Source organism: Dasypus novemcinctus, chromosome 5 (genome assembly GCF_030445035.2).
Source record: "Dasypus novemcinctus isolate mDasNov1 chromosome 5, mDasNov1.1.hap2, whole genome shotgun sequence".
NCBI classification, from domain to species: Eukaryota; Metazoa; Chordata; class Mammalia; order Cingulata; family Dasypodidae; genus Dasypus; species Dasypus novemcinctus.
Genome location: NC_080677.1, coordinates 132,637,056 through 132,652,785, shown reverse-complemented (window position 1 = coordinate 132,652,785; position 15,730 = coordinate 132,637,056). Strand labels below are relative to the sequence as shown.

The following is a 15,730-nucleotide window of genomic DNA, read 5'->3' as shown; positions in this document are numbered from 1 at the left end:
GGAGGACACACAATGTCCGGTAACTGTCTCTACAGCACCACCCAGGATAACTCCAAGTCCCGAAAATGCTTCTACATCTCATCATGGCTTTCTTTTCAGGCCTGTGTCACTTCCCCATAAAATTATTTCAACAGCCTCCAAATGGGCCTGGTCTCCACTTTGCTGCCAGGGTTATCATGCCATAAACAAAGTAGATAATGTCACTCACTTATCTAAAAATCTCTGTTGATTCTCTTTGGCTATAGGATTAAGATCTAGGTGCTTTAAATAGATGTGGGAAACCCTTTGCAATCTGTTCCAGCCTCCCATGCCTTCCATCCCACATGCTCCCTTTGTTCCTTTCCTGGCAATGACCTCCCCACATTTTTTCAGACATACCAACACTTTCACAATTCCACGCCTTTCTGCCTGGAGTGCCTCTTTTACCTGGCCAAGTCTTTTTCATCCTTGAGATTTATGTTAAACACCACTTCTTCATAAAGCTTTCTCAATTTTCTGAGTTGGTTTTCTAGCTCCTGTCCTCCCAAAGTGTTCTTTGTAACTCTGTAATAGCACTTACTTCCCTGTGTTTTTTTTTTTAAGATTTATTTTTCATTTATTTCTCTCCCTTTCCCCCAGCCCCCCAGTTTTCTGCTCTCTGTGTCCATTTGCTGTGTATTCTTCTGTGTCCACTTGTATCCTTGTCAGTGGCACTGGGAATCTGTGTCTCTTTTAGTTGCGTCATCTTGCTGCATCAGCTCTCGGTGTGTGCAGCGCCACTCCTGGGCAGGCTGCACTTTTTTCATGTGGGGTGGCTCTCCTTACAGGTGCACTCCTTGTGCATGGGGCTCCTCTATGTGGGGGACACCCCTGTGTGGCACGGCAGTCCTTGCACGCATCAGCACTGAGCATGGGCCAGCTCACCACATGGGTCAGGAGGCCCTGGGGATCAAACCCTGGACCTCCCATGTGGTAGGCGGATGCTCTATCAGTTGAGCCAAATCCGCTTCCCTACTTCCCTGTGTTTTAATTTGTGTTTTTCTTGTCTGCCTCTCTAATGGGCTATAGTTTTTCAAGGAAAGCACCCATGTCTTTTTTACCTTGGAAAGCACAAAGCTCAGAGGCTGGCACCTAAGGAATAATAAATACATTTTGCTGAAAGAATAAATGAAAACAGAGGAGGTTAGATACTTTTATCAGGAACCTGAATATTTTTGTATTTGAGCATTATATTTACATGACTTTCCTGGTAGCCATGAAAATTTAAAAATAGGGGAAATTTTACAGTTCTCATTGTCTATCCTGTATTAGTTCTTCAAGAGAAAGAAATTTTTCTGGCCCTAAATTCCAGTGGTGTCTGTGGTTCAGTAAGCAATCTGAAATACCGTTTAAATGGGATGTTATGACAAACTGTAAAGCTGTTGCTCATATAGATACTGATAGCATGGGGGCAATGTTGCAATCTATATTCAAGAGGTATCTAATTTAATATTGCTGGACTCAGGAACAGAAATTAATATCTGAAATTGGTTAGCTATGCCTTCAGAGAGAAAAAAACCTGGTTTCTAGTTTCAGCATAGGCTATTGTAAGGAAATGAGAAAACACTGGGAATGATGTATTCACATAATTTCAAAAATGATCTGACCATAAATCAGGCTTTCTTATCGTTGCTTCCACTTTGTCTTCAGGCTAAAATATTCAAACTGCTGGAAACTGGGAATGCTCAGTGACACAGTTAACGTCATCAGACTTCATTTGCTGCAAACCTTTATTTCCACATCAGGACTACCTCTGCTCTTTTCTAATTAGTTTATGAAAAGTAAAAGAGTGCATCACTCCACCACTGTGCATCATGCCTGGAGGACTAATCAAAGAGTCGATGTATTAATAACTTAAGAAATGATGCTTTATGTATGAAAATGACTTTCAGTTGCAAATAATCATGGCAAAAGTGAATCTTATCTTTATAATTGATGGAATAATTGAACATGAGTACAATATGACTTGCCTCAACCCCTGCTGTATTAGGGGACAATTCCAGGGCCATGACACATGGTCATAGTCAAATCGTACATGGCATCTCCCCCAGATGGAGATCAGAATCTCAGCCCTTCCTGGGGATTAGTCTTTACACCTGTCACCAGCATCTTGAATAACCCTGGCTGAGCTGGTTTGGACATCCCAGCTCCACCCTCTCCTTTTCAGGAAATGGAACAGTGAACCTCACATGTGGAGGTAGAAATACTTCGTGAGGCAGAGGGACAGTTGAACAGAGTAGACCCCTCTGCACAGGCAAGATATACTGAGTCCTGGAGGGAGGGACAGCTGTTTCACAGAGGGTCACCTCCTCAGGGGCTCAGAGCCTACAAGAAGCTCCCAGTTCCAGGATACTGAGGTATCTAAGCCCTAGCACTAACAGAGTAGAGGCCACAGGGATGTCAAGAAAATAAGACACAGTCACAGGAGAGGTTCAGCACCTGATTTTTTCTGTACTGACTTGGCCACCAGTCCAGTACATTCAGATTGAGATTGAGCGGAGAGTCAATTCATATCTGGTCAAGGTACTGAGGTATGATATAAAGATGATGTGGGGCTTCAATTATTCAGATAGCTTCACAAAATCTTTTTGTCAAAAGCATATGTCCTAAAAGCAACAGTCCCAAAGGAGTCCTCAACCCACCTGTAGCTTTGACTAAGGCAAATAAGAGCATGTCCCATATAGTAAGCTCTTATCACGGGCAAGGCAGAGTGCTAAGCAATTTACTTGCATTAGTCCATCCGCCATCTAACAAGCTTTCAGTTATCTATTCTTTTATTAATTAAAAAAAAATTCTCTCCTCTTCCCCTCCCTCTGCCCCGCTCCGTCAGTTCTCTGTGTCCATTTGCTGTGTGCTCTTCTGGGTCCACCTGCATTCTTGTCAGCATGACTGGGAATCTGTGTCTCTTTTTGTTTTGTCGTCTTGGTGCGTCAGCTCTACGTGTGTGCAGCACCACTCCTGGGCAGGCTGTGCTTTTATCATGTGGGGCGGCTCTCCTTACGGGACACACTCCTTGCACGTGGGGCTCCCCTACACGGGGACGCACCCATGTGGCACGGCACTCCTTGTGCGCATCAGCCCTGCACGTGGGCCAGCTCATCACAGAGGTCAGGAGGCCCTGGGTTTGAACCCTGGACTTCCCATGTGGTAGGCAGATGCTCTATCAGTTGAGCCAAATCTGCTTCCCTCAGTTATCTATTGCTGCACACTCACCATATCAAATCTTAGTGGCTTCAAACAGCAACCATTTACTTTCTCTCATGATTCTGTGGGTTGACTGGACTCAGCAGGACATTTTCTGTCCCACATGAGGTCAGCCGAGGCTGCCATCATATGGGGACTCCACTCTGCTGAAACATCTGAAATGGCTCACTAACAGGTCTGGTGTCTTCTTGGGGACAGCTGGAAGGCTAGGCTGAGCTGAGATTCTGGCATGGCTGGACCTCTCCCTCTTCCCCATGGCCTCTCCAGGTAGTTTCTTCACATGGGTTCTCTAGCAGGGTAGCAAGACTTCTTATTTGATGACTCAGAGCTCCCAAAAGCACAGACATGGAGGCTGCCAGACCTTCTTATGGCTTAGACTTGGCAGTGGCATGGCATTACTTCTGTTGTACTCTGTGGGTTAAATTGAGGCATGGGGCCAGCCCGTGGGAGGGGGTTCCACAGGGGCATGGAAAATGAAAGGGGAGGTTTTCACTAAAAGCAACAGAGCCACAGAGAGATCAAGTCATACACTAGTAAGTGATGGAGCCAAGATTCAAACTTGGGAGAGCCTAACCCCAAACCCATGTTCTTAACAGTTGTTATATTGGTCATAATCCAGGACAAACATAAATGAGAGGCTGAGGCCTATAAACGGGGTCAAGAAAATGAAAAGCCATCCTGAACTAAGGCTTGCAAATGATGCTACAGTCAATTTTTAAGAGATTTTTGCTATGCTCAGAGAAAGAACAAGAGAGAGGCCCCTGCTTGGGAGAGATGGTATAATTTAACAGATGAAAACATGGAGCTGTTGATTTCTTATTTGACTTCAATTCTCTCAAGGATCATTGTCTTCAAACCATAAAGGGCAGAACAAATATCAATCAGAGCTAGGCTGCATTATGCACTAGACTTTGAGTTATAAGAACAAGGGTTTGCCCAGCCCTACTTTACCAGCTGTGTTAACAAGCAAACCATATTCACCCTTCTGAGATTTAGTACTCTCATCTCCAAAATGAGATAAAAACAAGTACATACATTGTTCTGAGGATTAAACAAGATGATGTTTTGAGGATTAATGAGATAACACGGATCTAATACAGAGCTATGTTCCAAAGTGTTAATTTTTATTGAGGAAATAGTGTGACCAGCTGATCTGAACACATTACATTCCAGTGGACTAGGAAACTATACAGAAGACAGTAATGAATTTATGATGTATTTTAGAGAATGCTAGAAAACAGCAAAAGTGCCAAAAAGAAGGAACTGTAGCCCTGATTTCTAATATAACAGTATATATTTCTACAAAATAAAGACAAATACATTTGATTTTGATCCTAGGAGAAACTTGTAAATGACGTAAATCATGATATATCTACACAATGAAATACAATACAAGCATTAAATATTATGTTGTAGGGGAGTAGATGTGGCTCAAGCAATTTGGTGCTTGCTTCCCACATGGGAAGTCCTGGGTTTGGTTCCCAGTGCTTCCTAAAACAACAATAACAAAAAACAAACAGTAAGCAAACAAATGAAAAAACTAACTCAGGGGAGTTGATGTGGCTCAGTGGTTCAGCACCGACTTCCCACTTACAAGATTCCTGGATTCAATCCCTGGCCCTGGTACCTCAAAAAAAATTATGTTATGCCTATTTAACATCTCTACTTGGATGTCCCTCAATTGTCAAAAACACAGGAGATAAATCAGAATGGAAATCTAGAAAAAATTCAAGTCATGCACAAGAAGGCAAGAAAGCGGAAACAGAGAAACAATCTCTCATACACAGTTGGTGGGAATGCAAAGTGGTACAGCCGCTCTGGAAAATAGTTTGGCAGTTTCTTACAAAACTAAGCATGTACTTAACATGTGATCCAGAAGTCTCACCCTTAGGCATTTATCTCACAGATAATGGAATTCGTGTTTATACAAACACCCATACGTGAAGATCCACAGCAGCTTAATCTGTGATAGCAAAATACTAGAACCAACTCAAAGGTCATTTTTTGGTGAAGGGTTGAACAAACTCTGGTACATCCACACAATGGAATATTACTCAGAAATAAGAAGGAAAACTATTGATACACACCACAACTGGGGCAGACCTCGAAGGCCTTATGCTGAGTGAAAAAAGTTCAATCTCTAAAGATTATATGCTGTATGACTATCATCTAACATTCTTGAAATAACAAAAGTACAGAGATGGAGACGACAACAGTGGTTTCCACGGAAATACACATACAAAGAGATAACCTGGGAGAGTTCTTTTGTCATAACACAATTCTGTGTCTTGGTTGTGGTGGTGGTTACAAAATATATACATGTGATAAAACTGCATAGAACGTCACATGCACACATGAATGCAGATTATTTAAATGGTGAAGATTGAATAAGTATCTATAGCCTGGTGAACAATAATATGCAATGCATCTTTCCTGGTTGTATACTACAGCTATATAAGATGTCCCATTGGGGGATTGTGATATGTTTGAACCTTTTTGTGGACTCCAGAAAAGATCATGTTCTTGTTGCTAATCCAGTCTTGGGGGTAGGGGATGCTTTGATTGGATTGGGTTCAGTTGGGGGAATTTCGATTGGATTGCTTCAGTGAGGCATGACCCAGGATGAGTCTTGGTCCTTTTGCTGGAGTCCATTATAAATGGAGGACTGAAACCAGATACACACAGAAAAAAAGCCTGAGAGACAGAAGGAGAGGTCCTGAAGGCTGGAAGCTGGAATCCACAGAGCACAGAGGCAAGGAAAGATGCCCCCAAGAGGGAAGCCTCACAGAGCAGCTAGAAGCTGAAGAGAAGAGGCCCAGAGGAGAGGGCAGAGTAGACTGGCATTGTGCCTTGTCATGTGCTTGATTGCCCACAGCTGAGCTCTGAGAGAAAGCATCTTTAGATGCTGCTGCCATGTTCCTGGTCACCCACAGCTGCAACTTGGTGAGAAAGCCCCTCTTGATGATGCCTTGATTTGAAAACTTTCATGGCCTTAGAACAGTAAGCTTTTAACCTAGTAAATTCTTATTATAAAAGCCAAGACATTTCTGATAAATTGCATTGGCAGCCTTTGTTAAATTAAAACAGGGATCCTAGGTAAAGGGTCTGTGAGACTCTTTGTACTATTTTTGCTACTTACTGTTAAAAGACTATAGCTATTTCAAAATAAAAAATGTAAAAAATAAAAATGAAAAAATGACTTCAGTTGTGATTACCTAATTGCGAAAGTAGTTCATGACTGTATTATTCAGGGGTCATTTGGCTGCAAATAACAAAAATTCATTCAAGCCAGTTTAAGCTATAAGGGGAATGGGCATTACAAGGCTGTAGAGGTAGATCTGAAGGACCTCAGAGCAAGCAATGATGCCGGGTCTTAGGAAGAAGCCAGAGCTGGCGTCTGCAAATATTTTAGGGTCTAGGGCAATCTCATGCCCTGCTTTTCTCCCTCTCTTTTTCCCTTTCCTATATAGTTACATCATCGTCTTGTGTGTGTGCACGTGTGTGTGTGCGTGTGGGGGGTTTTGCTGCACAGGGGCCTGTGCCTCACCGTGCAGGTCTAGGACACCTTTCTTTTCTTTTTCTTTTTCTTTTTTACTAGGAAGTCCCGGGGATCCAACCAGGGTCTTCAACCTGGGTCCTCCATATGGTAAATGGAAACTCAGTCGCTTGAACCACAACTGCTTCGCCGCTGCTGCTTCTCTCACTATTCTGAGAGCCAGCTCTTTCTGTTTCTGTGTCAACAGCATATCTCTCCACCAAGACTGGCCCGGCTTTCTCGCATCCTGACTTGGCATTCCGGGAGAGAGCATCTGATTGGCCCAGTTTATTTGTCCATCTTGGTCCAAATAGTTATGGGGTCTCTTGGTACAAATGTAGACACTGGGACCCACCGTGATTTGAGAGATAGTCTCAGAGAAAACAAGGTGTCATGAGCTGGCCAGGTAACCCAAATGTGACTGTTATAAAAACTAGCAAAATACATAAAGAAGCAAATAACTAATCCCCCAAAACAGATGTATATTAGTCAGGGTCCAAACAGGTGATGGTTGGTACCCACAACTTAGGTAATTTGAGGAGACATTAATAAAGGGACTGTTTACAAAGTCGTGGGCAGAGTGTAGGCAAGCCCCAAGAAATTGCACAGAACCTAGAGTTAGGAACAGGAGGCAACCTCACTCCCTAGGCCTAAAGAGGGGAAGGGAGGAAGAAGTTACTAGAATCTGGAAGGAAGGGGAGGGCTTCACTGAAGGAGCTGAGATTGTCTGTGGAGGCAACTCCACAGAGAGGGAGCTGGGGGACTATATACCTGGATTCGCCCTTCTCCCTTGTTCCATTCGCGTGGTGGTAACATCCAGTGGTTGAAGGCAATCATGAATCAGAGGTCACGGTGCCCATTGACAGGGTTGGAATAGGTCAGCCTTCAGAGCACAGAGCAGGGTAGAGAAGGTGGAGAGTGGATCTGAAAGGGAAACAGAAGACAGATATTCAGCACATCAGAAAACCTACAATAGAGAGTGTTGTAATCAAGATGACAACATAAAACATCCCTGGGAAAAATGTCCCCTCAGAATCAACTAATAAAAGGACAAATCCCACTTGCTTGGAACTCTGGAGGATGATAGAGACTGGCGAACACAACACTTAATAGAAGAAAAAGAGCCCTCCCCCCCCCAAAAAAAAAGGTAAAAAATCTACAATTGAACCTGCTAGTCTGGACCTCTCCACCTAACTTGGTCCTGCACAGCTTAAAAGTCACACAAAAGCAGCACAGCCTGGGTACCTCCTGCCAAGGATGTAGACCACAGGGACAATCACAGCAGCAAGTTAGAAACCCAGGCATATCCAGGCACAGGGACCCAAGGCTTCAGAGACATAAGGCAGAACCCAAGCACCTGGTGAGCATATGCACACAAAAGGGACCCCAGGATACAAAGGACTCTGTGGCAGAACTGTTGGCAAGAGATGCACACACTCAACCTGCTCTCTGGTTGCTGGAGCACCTAAATGAAAAAATGAGACTTTTTGAACATTGACCTCATCTGGGTCCCCAAGGCAGGATACCCTAACAGGGAAGTTACCAGATGTAGAAAAGCCTCATGGAAATAAAGGGGAACTGAATTGTTGAAGGCAGGATGGGTCCCAGGATTAAAAATTGTAATGAAAAGAGGGTACTGAATGAGGGAAAGCAGTTGAGCAAAGCATAGGAACTAGGGAAACTTTTCTGCACAAAACAGAACAGATTGGGATTCTCAAAGAAGGAACAGAACAGAGGAAAAGAAGCTTTCTCATGGAAGTGAAACAATTGCACACAAAAAAGCAACCTTAAAAGTTGAACTGCATGTTCAGGGCAAGAAATAGGTACAGAAGGCCTGAGGAAATCTGAACAGTTAAACACAAGCTGCTGTAAAGTTTCAGTATAAGGTGGATCAAGCGTTGAAGAAGAGCCTTAACATATAGCCAATCTACAATTAAACCCTAGGGAAAAGGGAAAAACTGACCTTCAGAATTAGTACATCAAAATAATCAGATGCCCAGACATCAGCAAAAAATTACAAGCCATACTAAGGAGCAGGAAGATATGGCTCAGTCAAGGAAATAAATTAAAACTTTGGAGGAGACCCAGACTTTGGAACAACTATTCAAAGAAGTTCAAACAAATATCCTTAATAAATTCAATGAGATGAAGGAAAATACAAATAGAAATAAACTAAATATGGATATAGAGTTAAAGGAAATTAAGACAATGTGTAAGCAAAAAGAATTAGAAAGTTGAAAAAGAGGGAGGGAATGTAGTTCAAGTGGTTGAGCACCTGCTTCCCATGTTTGATGTCCCAGGTTCAATTCCCGGTACCTCCTAAAAAAAATCAAACAAAACAAACAAATGATAAAACTAACTCTCATCGGGGAGTAGATGTGGCTCAATGGTTGAGTGCCTGCTTTCCATGTATGAGGTCCTGGGTTCAATCCCCAGTACCTTCCCCCCTACCAAAAAAAAGGAAAGTTGAAAAAAGAACAACAGAAATTATGGGGATGGAAAGCACAATAAAGGAGATCAAAATACATTAAAGACATACAACAGCAGATTTTAACAGGCAGAAGGGAGAATCAGCAAACAAGAGGACAGGACAATCGAAATTGTTAAGATGTCAACTCTACCCAAATTGATTTACACATTCGATGCAATCCTGATAAAAAATCCAACAACCTTTTTTTTTTCAGAAATGGAAAGGTCAATTATCAAATTTATTTGGATATGTAAGGAGCCCTGAATAGACAGAAATATCTTTAAAAAGAACAATGAAGTTAGAGGACTCTCACTTTCTGACTTTAACTCATATTACTTAGCTACAGTGGTAAAAATAACAATAGCAACAACAAAAGCACAGATTGGATTGGCATAAAGACCTGCATGTAGATCAATGGAACTGAATTGAGTATTCAGGAATAGATCCTCACATCTGTGGTCAAATGATTTTTGACGAGCCTGTCAAGCCCTCCCAGCTGGGCCAGTACAGTCTGCTCAACAAATGGTGTTGGGAGAACTGGATATACTGGGAGGATTGGATATACTATCCAAAAGAAAGAAATAGGAACCTATCATATACCTTATACAAAAAATTAACTCAAAATGGATCAAAGACCTAAATATAAAAGGTACAACCATAAAATACCGTAAAGAAAATGTAGGGAACCATCTCAAGATCTGGTGGTAGGTGGTGATTTCTTAAACCTTAGACCCAAAGCATGAAAAACAAAAGAAAAAAAATGGATAAATGGGACCTCCTTAAATTTAAACACTTCTTTGATGCAAAGGACTTTGTCAAGAGGTGAAAAGGCAGCCTACTCAATGGTAAAAAATATTCGGAAACCATGTATTAGATAAGGATTTGATTTCCATATTATATAAAGAGAGGATACAACTCAATGATAAAAAGACAAATAACACAATTTCAAAAATGGGCAAAAGAACTGAACAGCGTTTTTCCAAAGAGGAACTAAAAATTGTCAAAAAAGCACATGAAAAGATGTTCAATATCACTAGCTATTAGGGAAATGCAAATCAAAATGCCAATGAGAGCTGATTCCACACCTGATATAATGGTCATTACTAAAAAGAAAGAAAACTACAAGCACTGGAGAGGATGTAGAGAGGTAGGAACACTTTCTACACTGGTGGTGGGAATGTAAAATGGTACAGTCTCTGTGGAAGACAGTTTGGCAGTTTCTCAGGAAGCCAAACAAAGAACTGCAATATGATCCAGCAATCCCTCTACTAGGAATATATCCAGAAGAACTGAAAACAGGGACATGAAGTGACATTTCCATACCAATGTTCATTGCAGCATTATTCACAATTGCTAAAAGATGGAGAGAACCCAATTGTCCATCAACTGATGAGTGGATAAACAAAATGTGGCATATACATATAATGGAATACTATGCAGCTGCTAGAAGACATGAAACTGGGAGGCATAGGACAACATGGATGAACATTGAGGATAATATGTTGAGTGAAATAAACCAGATACAAAATGACAAATATTGTATGGTCTTTCTAATGCAGCGGCTTGCTCGGTCGGTAGAGGTGGGGTCTGGCTGTGGACGAGGGGTCGGTCCCGCTTGGGACGAGGGGTCAGTCCCACCTGGGACGAGGGGTCGGTCCGGCAGCAGACGAGGGATCGGTCTCACAAGGGGTTGCGCGGTTCGGCTGACGGGGTTGCCCGGCGAAGCCGGCGACGAAGGGGTCGCCCGGAGAAGCAGGCGACGAACTGGGGACAAGGGAGGCCAGGCCCTTGTCGGGGGCTCTCAGGACTGGAGGGCGCACGGCAGAAGAACTACCGCGGAGACAAGGTAAACACGCAAGTCCACTTTACTGAGGGAGAGGCAACAGTTTTATAGGGGCTGGGGAAGGCTGATTGGTCGAAGCCACGCCCTGTTCTGATTGGTTGCCGGCGAAAGGTCAGTGGGCGGTACTGGACGGGGGAGGGGTGGTGGTTAGGGATTGGCTGTCGCTGTTGCTGGGGGAAGGGGCAGGGTTTAGGGATTGGTGGCTGCTGTTGCTGGGGTGGAGGGCAGACTTGAGTTTCCCGCCCACGCCTGGCTGTTGCTGCTGTCGGGGGAAGGGAAAAGGGCGGGCTGGATTTTTCCGCCCACACCTGGCTGTTGCTGCTGTCGGGGGAGGGGAAAAGGGCAGACTGGATTTCTCCGCCCACGCCTGGCTGTTGCTGCTGTCGGGGGAGGGGAAAAGGGCAGACTGGAATTTTCTGCCCTGCGCCTGCGCAGGGAGAAGGAAGAAGAAGGGTGCCGCCCCACAAGGCATCGGGTGGCGCCATCTGGGAGGAGGGGCGGCCGCGGAAGCATGGCTGCCGAGAAGGGGAGACCCGAGGGCACTCTGCGCCCATGCCGAGCTTCCTTCAGGGGTGGCGGTGGGCCCGACCAACCACCCTATTATGGGGGCAGCGGAATTAGGCCTACCGCGGCCGCTCCCCTGCCAGGCCAGCAAACCACACTTCAGCCCGAGGGGTGACCGCATTTCCCCCTTCTTTTCAAATAAGGGCCAGGATGGCAGCAGCAACAAGTAGCCGAGGCCCAAGAGGCAGTAAGCAATGAGGGAAGTGGGGCTGAAGAGGGAGGTGAGTATGACGGGGATACAAATGTACAATTTGGGGGGCAGTATCTTGCCGTTGCAAGCAAGGGTGGCCAATGTCCAATTCTTGTTGATCTCAGTGGCTATAAGGTCCATCTGCTTGTTAAAAGTCCAGGATGACAGCGCGTTACAGGTAGTTGATCTCTTCTTGGCGGCGAAGAGCGGTAGAGGCAGACTGTGTGATGGTCTGGAGGATTGCAGCGGTGAGGACAAGTTGCGTCAGGGCACCAGCGACAGTGGTGGCGGCAGCGTCGGGAGTGGTGGAGACGTAGGCGAGGACAATAAGAAGGCCAAAGTCTTCACGGGCGCGAGAGAGGCCGATGTTAATGGGGCGGGCCGACATGGGGCGGCCCAATCTGCAACGCAGTAGGGGTTCAAGCGAAAAAGGAGGGGGGCGGTGGACGAGAAAGGACGCTTTGGATGGCTGAGAAGAGGAGTGAGGTCGAGACAGGAGGAAGCTCCGCAGAAGTATGGGGAGGCAAGAGCAGAAGCGTTATTGGATGCTAGAAAGCAGGCCGTGGGCCGGGGAAAGTGGGTTGCGGGCCGTTTAGCGGGGCTGGAGCTGCTTGAGAGCGATGGCGGCATGGGGGGCCGCGGTTACAGAAGACTTGGGGCTGTTTCAGAGAGATCTTACACCGGTGAGTGTCTAGGAGACCGGCGAGGGCCCGAACTTGTGGGGCTTGCTTAGCAGATAGGATGTTACCCATCGCTAATGGCCTTTTGGAGCCGATAAGAAAAGGGGCCCTTACCTTGAGAGCGCGGCGATGGGAGCCGAGGTGCGCGGTGAGACAAGGGGTCGGAGCCGGTGGGGCTCCGATGGTGGTCGCGGGCCAAGAGAAGGCCCCGACGAGGGGAGGGCGGGACGACGAGCAGTGGAGCAAGGCAAAGGGGAGCAAGCGTGGGGGGGAGGAGGCAGAGGTGAAGGCAGGGGTGGAGGTGCTCAGGCACGCGCTCCTGAGAGTTTTATTGGCGCCTCTTAATCATAGCGGGTCGGTATAAGCCCCCGACATGGAAGGAGAAAGCCATCCAGCGATTCTCCCAGACCGCCGTGGATCATATGAGGTCACCAAGGTTCAGGAGCAGCAATGCAGAGCGAAAAGATAGGGGTGAGAAGAGAGGAGAGCGTAGGGCTATGGTAGGGTTACTTCAGACGTGCAAGCGCGTGCTCCCGAGAAATCCAAGGCTCCTCTTAATCATAGCGGGTCGGCATAAGCCCCCGACATGGAAGGAGAAAGCCATCCAGCGATTCTCCCAGACCGCCGTGGACCGTATGAGGTAGCCAAGGCTCAGGTAGCAGCAATGTTGCACGAGAGAAGTCCCAAGGTGAGAAGAGAGGAGGGGGTAGGGCTGTGGTAGGATTTCTTCAGACGTGCAAGCGCGCGCTCCCGAGAAATCCAAGGCTCCTCTTAATCATAGCGGGTTGGTATAAGCCCCCGACATGGAAGGAGAAAGCCATCCAGCGATTCTCCCAGACCGCCGTGGATCATATGAGGTAGCCAAGGCTCAGGTAGCAGCAATGTTGCATGAGAGAAGTCCCAAGGTGAGAAGAGAGGAGGGCGTAGGGCTGTGGTAGGATTACTTCAGACGTGCAAGCGCGCGCTCCCGAGAAATCCAAGGCTCCTCTTAATCATAGCGGGTCGGTATAAGCCCCCGACATGGAAGGAGAAAGCCATCCAGCGATTCTCCCAGACTGCCGTGGATCATATGAGGTAGCCAAGGCTCAGGTAACAGCAATGTTGCACGAGAGAAGTCCCAAGGTGAGAAGAGAGGAGGGGGTAGGGCTGCCAGGTTATGGAGTGAGGCTGTGGTGGGGTTGCCTTGCCCCACGTTGGGCGCCAACTGCGGCGGCTTGCTCGGTCGGTAGAGGTGGGGTCTGGCTGTGGACGAGGGGTCAGTCCAGCTCTGGACGAGGGGTCGGTCCCGCTTGGGATGAGGGGTCAGTCCCACCTGGGACGAGGGGTCAGTCCGGCAGCAGACGAGGGATCGGTCTCACAAGGGGTTGCGCGGTTCGGCTGACGGGGTCGCCCGGCGAAGCCGGCGACGAAGGGGTCGCCCGGAGAAGCAGGCGACGAAGGGGTCGCCCGGAGAAGCAGGCGACGAACTGGGGACAAGGGAGGCCAGGCCCTTGTCGGGGGCTCTCAGGACTGGAGGGCGCACGGCAGAAGAACTACCGCGGAGACAAGGTAAACACGCAAGTCCACTTTACTGAGGGAGAGGCAACAGTTTTATAGGGGCTGGGGAAGGCTGATTGGTCGAAGCCACGCCCTGTTCTGATTGGTTGCCGGCGAAAGGTCAGTGGGCGGTACTGGACGGGGGAGGGGTGGTGGTTAGGGATTGGCTGTCGCTGTTGCTGGGGGAAGGGGCAGGGTTTAGGGATTGGTGGCTGCTGTTGCTGGGGTGGAGGGCAGACTTGAGTTTCCCGCCCACGCCTGGCTGTTGCTGCTGTCGGGGGAAGGGAAAAGGGCGGGCTGGATTTTTCCGCCCACACCTGGCTGTTGCTGCTGTCAGGGGAGGGGAAAAGGGCAGACTGGATTTCTCCGCCCACGCCTGGCTGTTGCTGCTGTCGGGGGAGGGGAAAAGGGCAGACTGGAATTTTCTGCCCTGCGCCTGCGCAGGGAGAAGGAAGAAGAAGGGTGCCGCCCCACAAGGCATCGGGTGGCGCCATCTGGGAGGAGGGGCGGCCGCGGAAGCATGGCTGCCGAGAAGGGGAGACCCGAGGGCACTCTGCGCCCATGCCGAGCTTCCTTCAGGGGTGGCGGTGGGCCCGACCAACCACCCTATTATGGGGGCAGCGGAATTAGGCCTACCGCGGCCGCTCCCCTGCCAGGCCTGCAAACCACACTTCAGCCCGAGGGGTGACCGCATTCTAATATGAACTAAATACAATAAGTAAACTCACAGAGATACACTCTAAAGTATAGGTTCCTAGGAAATAAAATATGGGTTGAGAAGGGAGAGATGAGGCTTTATATATGTAGAATTTTTAATTAGGTTCATTGTAAATGTGTAGAAATGGACAGAGTTCATTTAACATATTATAGTGAGTATAACATTACTGATTCATAAATGTGATTTTGGCTGAAAGAGGTAGTCTAGGGATGTCAAGGTCAATTTAAAAAAGCTAGAAAACAATCTACGGATTGTATAACATAGTGAACTCAGTGGTAAATAAGGATTGTGGATAATAATATAAATACGAGAATGTTCTTCTATGAACCAAAACCAATGTACCTTACTATTACAAGGTGTTAATTATACAGTGATACAAGGAAAAAATACAATTAATGTAACTATGGTCTTGCATCAGTGGCAAAGAAGGCACAATATCAATGCTAATAGTCAATAATAAGGGCGGTATAAAAAGTATGGGTTTTTTTTCTATTGAAGTAAGAAAAATGATCTAAAATTGAGGCAATGACAGCACAATTCTGTGATGAAACTGAGAGCCACTGAGTGTACACTTTGGATGGAGTGTATGGGCATAGGACTGCATAACACAGTGAAGCATGTGGGGGATGATGGACTGTGGTTAATTGTGCAAATATGAAAGCATTCTCTCATGAACTACAGAAAATGTACAATTAAATGTGTGGCATTAGTAATAGGGTAGTTTAAGGAAAAAACACACCAAGTATAAGGCATGGACTATAATTAGCAGTAACATTTTGATGATGTTCTTTTGTATTTGGTAACAAATGTTTCCCATAACAAACCAAGGTGTTGGTGGTAGGGTTATGTATGGGAATTCTGCACCTTTTGCATGATTGTTTTGTAAACTCACAACTTCTCTAATTTAAAAAAAATTCTCAATAAATTTTAAAAGATTGAGTGTATACGAAGCATCTTCTCTGACCACAATGG

The 15,730-nt window shown here is 46.3% G+C and overlaps 1 long non-coding RNA gene across 2 annotated transcripts in view; it reads right to left on the bottom strand.

Annotated features, from left to right (window-relative positions):
• The window catches only part of LOC131278596 (uncharacterized), a 114,232-nt gene that overhangs the window by 19,596 nt on the left and 78,906 nt on the right, over positions 1–15,730 (bottom strand). For both annotated transcript variants that reach the window (XR_009185975.2, XR_011648899.1), the window contains exon 2: positions 7,529–7,681. This is a non-coding gene — a long non-coding RNA (uncharacterized lncRNA). The remainder of the gene's footprint in view (positions 1–7,528; positions 7,682–15,730) is intronic.